This window comes from Trachypithecus francoisi, unplaced genomic scaffold (assembly GCF_009764315.1).
Source record: "Trachypithecus francoisi isolate TF-2019V2 unplaced genomic scaffold, Tfra_2.0 Lachesis_group5, whole genome shotgun sequence".
NCBI classification, from domain to species: domain Eukaryota; kingdom Metazoa; phylum Chordata; class Mammalia; order Primates; family Cercopithecidae; genus Trachypithecus; species Trachypithecus francoisi.
Window position 1 is genome coordinate 124,185,701 of NW_022681470.1, and position 12,143 is coordinate 124,197,843.

Below are 12,143 nucleotides of genomic sequence, written 5' to 3' on the forward strand. Positions count from 1 at the left end.
AGATTGCTGAAGATTTTAGATAAAATCCAGTATCCATGAATTTCATTTTGAATTTGTGAATACCACACTTATAAAAGGTCATGTTTAAAGCCTTCTCTATCCCACATTTTCACTGAAGACTTCTACCAAAGTCACCCACTTTAATATTTCCTTAGTAATATTCTTTCCTTTAGTATTTAGTTTTGAGTATTTAGCTCGAAAAGGGATATCAGTCCACAGAGCTGGCAAAAACAAACAAAATGGCCTAGCTATTTGTTTCTAGCTCCTACAGCAGCAGTGGGAAGAAATCTTTAAAGAACTATACCAACTTGTTATGGATGAGTTCTCCTTAGTCGGAACCATTCATTGCCAAGGGATTGCAGTTTTTCTCTGCTAGGTTATTTAAAATTGCCTCAATAGTAATTCTTTCTTGCTTGGATTTCATAACGTTCCCAGGACAGAAGCATGACTTCCCTAGACTCTCTTTATCCTAAATGTATCAGCGTGGTGGGTGCTCCAGGGCAGAATGCTGCCTCCCACTAGCTTCCTACCTGTGTTGGTTAATCATTCACTTCAATATGGGATTATAAAAATACTGAGGTTTTATGCTTGTGGTTGTTTTATAAGTCTAGCACTGAAATACATAAGCTAAGTGAATAGACCAACAGATGTATAAAATATCGATTGTTACACTGTTTACACTAATGCTTTGCATTAAGAAAACAAATGCCAAGCTGCTTGAAGTCTGCAAAGAATAAAAACTCCTTATTATACACTTACATACAAACTTGCCCTTATCCAAAATGAATCCATACATAGTAGGGCAAGCAGCTGCCTGTATTTCATAATCCACTGAGTTCTTTTTATTGTGTTCTAAGCAATGATTAGGAAACCTGCTGGGGTTCATTTTGGCTCAGCTGGTCCACAATTTTGAACACCTACTGGTGGTATCAGGAAAATATGTGCATGACCTGTTTCTCCATATATTAAGATCTTCCAAATTATGCTGCATACCCTCATTAATAAGCAAACTATGGATGACACCCTTTTTGTATGGTAGATAAAACTAGCATTTGAATTTAAAGATAAATAATATCCCACACATAAGGAAAGTTCAAGCTCATTTTTGACTCTGTATAAATGATTCAACAAAAGAATAAACTATTCTGAAATGCTTTAATGTAGAGAATTTGGAGGTGTCCTAATTACTGCAAAATATGGCCAATGTATGGCTCTCGAAGAATTTTTTGTTTACCTATGAAGATAAGCCTATGGAGCCTGTGTCAATCTTGGTTTTAGAATAAAACATGATAAAAGCTAAGACAAGAGAAATAGACCTGGAAATATACACCATAGGTAAAGAAAAACATTAAAAAGCCGAAAGGAATGGCTGCCCCTAAGTGACACACAAGTCATGGATCAAGTATGGGAGCAAGGTGGGCAACTTCAGGTCAATTCAGCAGGCACGGAGGCTCAGAGGGATCCAGTCCAGAAAGAAGTGAACAATGGATAAAGTCTAGAAATGTAGAGTACAGATAGTGGGAAGGGAGAACTAGACTTCAAACAAGCAGAATGGATTATGAAAGCTAAATCAGACATTAGAATGGAGTACAGTTCAGAACAGAGGGCACTGAAGGCTCAACACACCTGGAAGAAGTTTCATCTGACCTCTCAGTGAAATTTTATTTTATTTCATTTTATTTTATTCTATTCTATTTTATTTTATTTTTTGAGACAGAGTCTTGCTCTGTTGCCCAGGCTGGAGTGCAGTGATGCAATCTCGGCTCACTGCAGCCTCCACCTCCTGGATTTAAAGGATTCTCATTCCTCAGCCTCCTGGGAGGAGGGATTACAGGTATGTGCTACCACACCTGGATTTTTTTTTTTTTTTTTTTTTTCTTTTAGTAGAGACAAGGATTCGCCATGTGAGCCAGGGTAGTTTTGAACGCTTGGCCTCAAGTGATCCACCCTCCTCAGTCTTCCAAAGTGCTGGGATTACAGGCAGGAGCCAATGTGCCCAGCCTCTCAATGATGTTTTTAAGAGGTTTGTCACTGATTGTATCTAAGAGACAAAGCATTGGAATGAGGATTAGTATATACACTGATTTCTCTGGCCATCCTCCCTGGATGGATAATTTTATCTTGCGGACACAAAGGTATCATCATCTTTATCCGTGGGCTTCACTGGGTGCCACATCACAATAATGACTTTGAGCAAGTCACTGGATGCCACATCCCAATAATGACTTTGAGCAAGTTCTGAATCAACATAGCAAGTAGGTGTCCAAACTCTTTAGGGATGTCTCTGTGTTGTCTTTTGGCAGAGGTCACTCAATCACTGTCTCCTACCATGTCCCTAAAAGCAGTCTTTTTCTAGAAGAAAAATAGCCCTGCTTCCTGGTATTGGGCCTTTTCTTTCCCCTGAGCATATATTGGCTATTGCTGGGTATATCACCAGCAAGGCTTAACTGTATTCAGGACATTCCAAGAGACCTTGTTCTGTCAAGCCAAAGGTAGAACTAGAATTCAGAAGAAATTTGAGAAATTCAGCATAGCTTTCTGAATTCCTCTCAGTGAGATATCCTGAGATCACTTGGGCAAGTTTTTTTCTTCTTTGACTTTCCTAGAATATAGCCTAATCCTTTTACAGGGAGAATTCTTCATTCAAGTAGAGAACTGTCGTGTCAGTTGAGTCCTCCAGGAATCAGACACAGAGAGGGAATTAGGAGGGCAAAAGGTTTATTGGAGAGAAATGCTTGTGAAAGGAAAAAAGAGGAAGCAGAATTGGAAAAGGGGAGCCATCGGACCCTGATACAGACGCAGGAAAAAATCTTTGCCAGCCCGGTAGGGAGCTTCAGGACAAAGAGTGCCTATTAGAGGAGTCCCACATTCACCAGAAATAGCTAGACCCTTGTACTACAGTTTTGCTGTCATTCACTGGGGTCTCCCTGAAAGGAGCATGACCCCAGTTTAGAAGTGAGGCATACCTAAAGGAGGAAGCAGTTAGAGGCAGTCATCTCACCACACTCTTGCAGCTGGGCCAGAGTCTGTTCCTAAAGGTAGATCTGAGTGGTTCATGTCTGTGTCTGTTGCAGTTGCCTGCTTCTGCATGTATTTTTCTAAAACCTTTTCAGAATTTAATTACCTTAGCATATCTACTCACCAGTTCTGGTGAAAGGTTATGCGACTCCTCAACATTTCAGAAAGTTATGTAGAGGCTAGACCCTCTGCCATGCAGGGTCTGAGCCCTGCTTCCATTTCTTTGATGCAATATGGGATTCCTGGAATAGAGACAAGGTATTTACATAATAAGATAGCAATAGTGCTACAGTGCCCCTGAAAGGCTCAGTGTCCAGAATAGCACATGAAACTGTGGGCAGAAGGTGTTCATTGATCTGTTCATTTGGGCAGGTACCTCTCAAACTTCATTACCATGGCCAGGTGAGGCAGTGAATTTCCTGTTGGGATTAGCCAGCAGAAGCAAGATAATTCCATGAAATCTGAATCTGATTCTGTAGGGACAAATTGTGGCAGAGATTTGAAATTTGAACAGCTTTCAGGGCTGATCTCTGCAGTTAACACTGCCATTTGAGAGTAAAGAAGTGAGCTGCTGGGGAGTATCTGAGAGTCCTCACAGAGAATTAAAATAGTGCCTGAAAGAACGCTGGCAGTCAGGAATTAACTAAACAGTGAGTAGTGTATGGCAATTCTTGTCCATTTGTTAAAAAAAAAAAAAATGCTTTAGACACTAAGTGAAATGGGGAGCATTGACACTAAGAATGTCAGAGGAATCAGAGGAATGGTACACTAGGGAAATTTTGTCTGAAAGGAAGAAAACAAACATCAATAAGTTATATTCACCAGAAATCATATTTAAAGGAACAAAACAGGAATGTAGTTCCCTTTAGCTGATAAAAATATGGACAGCCTCTCCCTTCCCCTCAAGGTCCCAGGGACTGAAGACTGGGAATTGAGGCAGGGTCAGGGTCAGAGGTACAAACTCAGGAAAAGCCCTCAATATATTAAAAATTCAGACAGAAAGGATCATAGTCATCCCAGGCCCTCAGGTGGGTTCTCGTGGACTCCCAGGCCACAGTAGAGGACAGTTCTCTCGAAGTATTTTAGGTCGCTGATAGAGAGCATCAAAAGACTGTTTTCAAACTCAGTTGGCTCCTGGAGTAAGAGCTACTAATATCCTGTATCTCCAGCTTATTTTGGCTCCATGGAAGAAGAGATGCAAATGTTTTGTGGTTCATGATGGAAAGCTGGTGTGTGCAATTACAAAATCTTTTTTTTTTTTTTTTTTTTTTTTTTTTGAGATGGTGTCTCACTCTGTCACCCAGGCTGGAGTGCAATGGCATGATCTCAGCTCACTGCAAGCTCCACATCCCGGGTTCAAGCAATTCTCCCGCGTCAGCCTCCCGAGTAGATGGGACTACAGGCGCCCACCACAATGCCCAGCTAATTTTTGTATTTTTAATAGAGACATGGTCCTGGCCTCGATCTCTTGACCTCGTGATCCGCCTACCTCAGCCTCCCAAAGTGCTGGGATTACAGGCGTGAGCCACCACGCCAGAATTTCTTAATTTCTTTATTCTTTCATTCAACATGATGTTTATTGTCTTTCATGTACCAGACTCTTTGCTAGGATAAAAGAGTAAAATACATCCCCTAAAAGACTTTAAATAGTCTAGTAGAAAGAAACTGATTACTAACCAGAGAAGATGACTATAAAACACTGTGATAAATGCAGTAATAAAGAAATATTAAAGGAGCACTAAAGAGGCAGTCATTTACTAAGCCATCCTGTGCTGAAGTGGGATGGAAGGATTTGTCATGGAGGGCTGCTTTGAGGGGTGTTATTCAAGGGATAAAAAATGAAGGGCATTGTAGAGAGAAAGAAATAAAAAACTTGAAATGAGAAACAGAGTGGAGAAGGCTATGTGCCTGGGGAGGAGAGGACACACAAGCAGATCTATGTCATCTTCTACTTAAGGCACAAGGAAGTGGCCAAACACACACATGCGTACACATGTACACATTCCAGGCATATACACCTACAACATTTTATAATCACATTATGTGTTTGTTGTATGCATTTGTCTCCCCTAGATTATAAAGTATTTTGGTTTATGTTTTTAAAGAACAGGAATAGCATATTACACGTCTCTAAATCTGTATTATCCAATACAGTAACTACAACAGTGGTCTATTAGGTTATCCTGGACCCAGTATACTATACTCTCAGCTTTCCTCCAAGTACTTAGAAATAAGAAAGTCAGTGTCAATTTGTGTGGTGTAGGCTCTATCAATTCAACAATATTGTTGAATGCCTACTTTGTGTCAGGTTCTGTGCTACACGCTCTGAAATAATCCAAAATGATGGAACACTTTCAGGATGTCTTTTGTGACACCTAATATCAAATGTCCATTTTATTGTGTGCCTGGTTTGCATTTCCTTGCAGACTCTAGTTTCATCCATCTTAGTATTCAGCATGGAAAAATTGTAGTGTGGCTCATGGTCAATAAATATTTGCCAAAAGGGTAGAACCCACATTACCTACAATGCCACTTTCTTTCATTTTTCTATTTATATTTGAGTGCCTTTAGAATTCTTTTTACAATAATAGATGAAATGTATCTATATTAGAAATAATTTACCTGCATTAGCGTGAACACACTTAAGTGTAGAGTTTGATGTGTTTTGGCAAATGTCTGTATCCGATTATACCACATTCAAAATATGAACATTTCAGAGGTAATCACTGCTAAGAGGTTACAGCATAAATGTGTAGTCTGTTTTTCATACCTCTATATAAATATATGTACATATTTATATCTTTAAAACAAGATTATACTATGTATGTGTTATTCTGTATCTTGCTTTTGTTCACTTAATGTGTTTTGGATATCTTTCCATGTCAGTTTATGAAGATTTATTTTTAATGGCTGCATAGTATTTCATTGTATGGATTATAATACTTTTCACAAATCTTCCCTTATTGACATTTATTCTTTTTTTCACTACTGCAAACAATGCTGTAGTGAAAGGCAGACATCTTTGTACACATATCTTACGTGCATGTGAATTTCATTAGGATAGATATTTGGAACTGGAATTTAAAACTTATAAGATGAGCTTTACATTTTTATACATATTGCCACATTGTTCTTCAAAAAGGAATTATTAATTTACTTTCCTATTGAGAGCCTGTGAGAACGCCTGTTTCTTTGCAACCTCAGCAAAGAGGGATATTATCAGTCTTTACATTTTCAGCAAATCACAATAGGTAATCATGTTTATTCTTTTATTTTTCTAATTACTAGCGAGATTGAATGTCTTCTCATATTTGCTGGTCAATCGTATATTTTCTTATTGTGGAATATAGACAATATACATGAAACATATATGTGTGCATGTAAAACAGATACCTACACACATACATATATATTTTTTAACAAATCATAATATGCACACCATATGACCACCGGGCCAAGAAATAGAACATCTCCAACACCTCAAAAGCTCCCTATATCTCCCTCCCTAACACAACCCTCTCTGTCCACTTTAACACCATCCCTACTCTTTGCTTTGCTTTTCTTTGTAGTTTTATCCCCTGTGTATATGTCTCTAAAGACCATATTTACTTTCTGTTTAAGGAGTTTATATGAATCAAATTATATTGTATACTTTTGAGACTGGTTTCTTCTGCTAAGCATTATGAGATTCATCCTTATCATTGTATGTAGCTCTAGTGTGTTTATTCCATTGTATGAATGTATTACCGTTTATTTTTCGTCTTACTCTTGATGGACAATTTGGATTTTTTCCACTTTGGGGCTATTTCAAAGAGTGCTACTATGGATATTTCGAACATGTGTTCTGGAGTTTGCGTCTTTAAAAGGACATACACATAAGAGTGGAACCTAGATCATACCAAACTGTTTCCCAAAGATTCTTGTACTGATTTACATTCTCCCCGGGATGTATTGACTTTCCCCCAACCCCTCAATCTGGTAGATATATAATGGCATCACATTGTGGTTTAAATGAGCATTGTCGGCCGGGCGCGGTGGCTCAAGCCTGTAATCCCAGCACTTTGGGAGGCCGAGACGGGCGGATCACAAGGTCAGGAGATCGAGACCATCCTGGCTAACATGGTGAAACCCCGTCTCTACTAAAAACTACAAAAAACTAGCCGGGCGAGGTGGTGGCGCCTGTAGTCCCAGCTACCCGGGAGGCTGAGGCAGGAGAATGGCGTGAACCTGGGAGGCGGAGCTTGCAGTGAGCTGAGATCCGGCCATAGCACTCCAACCTGGGTGACAGAGCGAGACTCCGTCTCAAATAAATAAATAAGTAAATAAATGAGCATTGTCCTTATATGAAAAAAATATGAAAGGTGTTCATGAGGCTGATCACATTTCATGTATTTTTTGGCCATTTGGATTTCATCTTGAATGAAACCCAATGAAGTATGTTATGTTGAATGAAGTATATTAAAGTTTTGCCCATTTGTCTCGTTAATTTGCAGATGGTTCTTTATATATTTTGGATACTACTCCTTTATGAGTTGTGCTGCAGAATCTTGTCCCACTTTGTGTCTTGTCTTTTCACAATGTTTTTAAATATATTAACATTTTAATTTTAATATCTTCAAATATATCAATAGTTTTCCTTTAAAGAAAATTGAGCATTTCCATTACCCTCAACAATTTTCTTACACTTATTTCCACTTAATTCCTCCTCCATGCCTAATTCTCAGTCTCAACAACCACTGCTCTGCTTTCCATACTCATAGTTTTTCCTCTTATAGAATTTCAATAAATGTATGCATATAATTAATGTATACTTCTGTAACTCAGCATCATTTTGTTTTATTCCAGGTTGTGGCATGATTCATTAGTTTCTTTTTTTGCTGAATCATATTTCAGTGTGTGGATATGCAACAATTTTGTTTATTCACTCACATATTGATGAATATTGGTGTTATGTCAAATTTGGACCTATTTTGAAAAAGTTTCTATGAGTATTCATGTGCAAGTTTTAATATAGAAATATGTTTTCATCTCACTTGTATATATAATTAAGAGTTCAATTTCTGGGTTGATTAGTAAGTCCATGTTTACCTTTTTCAGAAACTGCACAACTAATTTCCAAAGTGGTTGGACCAGTATTAGAATACTTAAGTCAGGAAAACAGATGCAAGAAGGACACATGCTAAAAAAAAAAAAAAGTTAATAAAAACATCTCCATTTCAACACATAATCTTTGCATTCACTAATATTATAATTGTACCTGGAATAGTTGACTGTCTGTCCTGTTTTAATGATGCACATGGATAATACATCCCTTTTGCTCATTATTTTGCAGCTACTTCTAGTCTTACAGGAATAAGTGAAGTAGAAGCCTTTTATAGTTCTAGTTTACAATTGATGGCTGAATTTCACTTTAGGGAGCAATTTTGCTAAAGAAGATGATGGTTTAGGACATGATAATGGGAAAGAAAATTAAGAAGGTGAAATTGGTACTGAGATTGATCTGGGTCCCGGTTCTTTCCATCAGAAACATGGATGTAATGAAAATTCTAGTCACCTCTTGGCATGTCATATGAATTAAGACTTAAGAGTTGCTTAGTGAAAAACATTTTATAACTGGTAAAATTTTTCAGTGGATGCATTGAAATGCCACCTTCTAAGAAAGTCATTTTGAAAAGAATTGTACAGAGTGAAAATTACTAGGTAAATGGGAGAGAAATGTTTCTTCAAGTCAAAATTTCACTTGTAATTTAGCTTATCAGGAAATTCTCAGTCTCATTCTGTAGTGCTTATTCCTTTGCAGAGGACATGAAACCAGTGAGATTTGATGCCCTAAGTAATTGGTGGAAATGCCTGCTCTACAATGAAGGGATCATCTTCAGGGTCTCAAAAGCAGCAGGGTGGGTCATTTATAGAACTCCCTTAATGTGTTACTAAATACAGAGTAGTTACTAGAATTAAAAATTATTATCTTGTGGCCCAGATTAGAAATTAAGCTTTAAAAACAACCAGTTCTGCATAATGGACATTACTGCAGCAAGTAATCTGCATTCCTTAGCATTACATTTTCTAGTTGTGTTGTCACCGTTGTTTGATTTTCATAGGAATCTATTCCTGATAAGATTAGTTGCAGGCAGACACTGGGCTATACCTCATCAAAATTTTCAAATAGGCCAAATTTGCCTCTAGCTTGCTTTTATCAAAACTCTTTTCAGCACTTCACAAGTCTGGTCTGGTACCTTCACTTTACGTAGTACCCTCAAGACCCCCATTTACTCCCAAGATCTACCACTCATTCTCTTAGGGGCTTCAAGTGTCTTTCTGCTTATAACACCATGCACCTCCATCACAGGAAATCATTTTGTTGCTTCAGAGCTTTCTTTGGGGATCACACTGAATAACAAAAGAGCTAACAGGTATTAAAGAACATGCGCGCACACACACACACACACGCTAAGAGAGAGAGAGAGACAAGCAACTACTGTGACAGAAATTGCAAATCATGTTCAGGGAGAAGCATTATTAATGCCTTTAGAAAGCACCAATAAAGCTTTTGTGATCTAGGTAGACGTTTTTGTGTATGAGACATTTTTAAAAATTTGTTAAGCTATTCTATTTTGTTTAATTATCTATCACTTTTTCACAGAATTACCACTGATTTGTAAAATAGTCTTCCTACATTTCATGCTTTTAGATATTATCATAAAATATATCTGGGTTTTTCTTAAATCTAGACATGGTTTATATTTTGATGGATATATAAGGAAATAATCTGAAAATATGCCAAGTTGCCAAATTTTCACTCATTCCTCATTCATTGACACAACAGATATTTTTTAGTGCCCAGAAATGGAGCGGTCAATAATTTTTTCTTCTCCTTCCCCTTCTGCTACTTCTTCTTTTTGTATGTGTCGGTAATGATAAACTCTCGAGTTCTCTGAGAGATAGGAGTACTTTTGTATATTTCTGATCCTGAAGATTTGGAGAAGAATTGGAAATTGTCTAAAACTTATTTATTTCAATAAGATTCTAAAAGCTGTCTTGTTACAGAAGGCAAAGCCATCTGATGCTATCACTAGAAAATGAGAAGGTCAAGATGTAGAAACACTATTAATTGCTTTTAGATTTTGAACATTCATATCAAAATTGTGAAGAAACCAGGAAAATGTAAATACTTGCAGTCTATTCTTTAATTCCCCAAAGCATATAGATTCATTTCATGATGTTATTGACCTCACCACCTTTCTGGTTGTATTAGAATATTCTCTATTATACCTGTCAAACAAAACATTGCAATTTACAGAACAGTCATTAATTTTTATGATAATTTTGGTTAGAAGTTGTTTTTAAAATTTTTGGGTAACCAAACTGTACTTACACTTGACTATGATGATTAGTCAGCAGCTGGCTTGGCTAAGTATGAAGATGAGAAAAATATATGTGAACACTGTCAACTTTACTCGTGGAACTATGGGAGGGTCAAATTATGCTATCTCAAAATAGAGACAGATGATTCAAGTACACATTGCTAACCAAAAACCCCATATATTTCTAAGAATTTGAAAAACTTTGAACAAATTCCAAATTGTTAAACAATGGGGTAAGAGGCAGTCATTTAAAGCAGTCACCTAGTGAAAATCAGAAAAAAAGTCTGACAAATGTTCAAAGTAAATTATTATGGCATGGGGGTCAATAGTATTGATAGCCGCTTAGAAGCCTATGTCAGATTATTAGTGTTTACTCTATTGGAACTAAATAATATTTCAAATTTGTTTCAGTAATTCTTACCAGGATATGTTCCATGTATTATGCCATTCAAGTGATCTTTAAATTATTGTCAAATTCTACCTTAAAGAGAGCTTCCACAAAGGACATGCAATTCATATCATCTAGAGTTACTGTCATTTCTAGGCTAAGTCCCATGGAAATTCATAACTTAGAAATGAAAGTCACAAAGATGCAACTGCCTTCATAATACCAATGCAGTGGTTATAAATATTTCATGAGCATTGCATGGGCAGGGGCAGATCTCCATTTTCATGAGTTAGAATTTGTATAGCTAAGTCTCCACATTTTACTATTCATAATGCATAGTATGCCCTGTAGAGCATTCCATACAGTACTTTTTTAATATTTATGTTTAATGAAGAAATTACTGTTCTAAAAAGAGGACAAGCCAAGCCAAAGACTTCTTTTTAAAAATATTAAGTTTTGCTTAATAGAGATGATAACAATCAACAGAAATTACCTCATTGCAGTATCTTAGCACAAAAATGCATACCTTTTTGAGTAATACAGGATGATGGATCAAGACACATTAAACCTAAGTGAAAAGGTTCTCTCTAAAGGTTACAACATTACAAATCTCATCTTAAAGGAATTCGAAAGGTTAAAATGCAAAGAGCAACTTTCTTACATATAAAAATATTAATTACAAATGATATGCTTGCCTACTGTTTCATAGTTTAAATATATGACTGTATTTGTCTGGGTTTTTCTTTTATTCAAAAACATTTTAACTTGCTAAGATAATATTACCCAGTTCAATAATGAATTGCTATTGCATACTTTAAGGTAATTTATCAAAGCACATTATCAGTACCTGTCAGAATAAATTTCGCACTAAAAGTAATGAAAAAAAGGACTATTGTATGTGTTGAAATCAAAGAACATTACTGTACTGTAGCTAAGTTATTCAATGGAAAGGATAGGTGTTTGCCCTCTAAATGATACTTGCCCCATGAGAAAATAAAGGCTTGGAAAATCACAGAAAATAGGCACAGGGAAATGTCTGTTTCTTGCTTTTTAAAATAAGCATTTGATATTTCATTTCATTTTTGTCATTTTGATCAATTCTTTCAAGTACGTGAGTGCTGAAAAATGCTGCACAGATCTTGATAACATTTACAAAAGTAAATTAAAGTTACTGATCAGCTCATTATAATACAAGGCTGAATTATTCCATATTTGCAAATGCTATATATCACATGTAGATTGATGATGAAGTCATGGATAGATTTTATTTTGAATACACATCAAAACTAAGTCTAATAATGAAAACAACAAGCTTTCGATTTAATATCATTCACTTGAGAGTCGGCAGTTTAAATATTTTTTATTTTGCTTAA

General features: G+C 36.5%; 1 protein-coding gene across 5 annotated transcripts in view; it reads left to right on the forward strand.

Annotated features, from left to right (window-relative positions):
* Positions 1 to 12,143, forward strand: part of DPYD (dihydropyrimidine dehydrogenase) — an 881,134-nt gene that overhangs the window by 623,100 nt on the left and 245,891 nt on the right. The window lies entirely within an intron of this gene.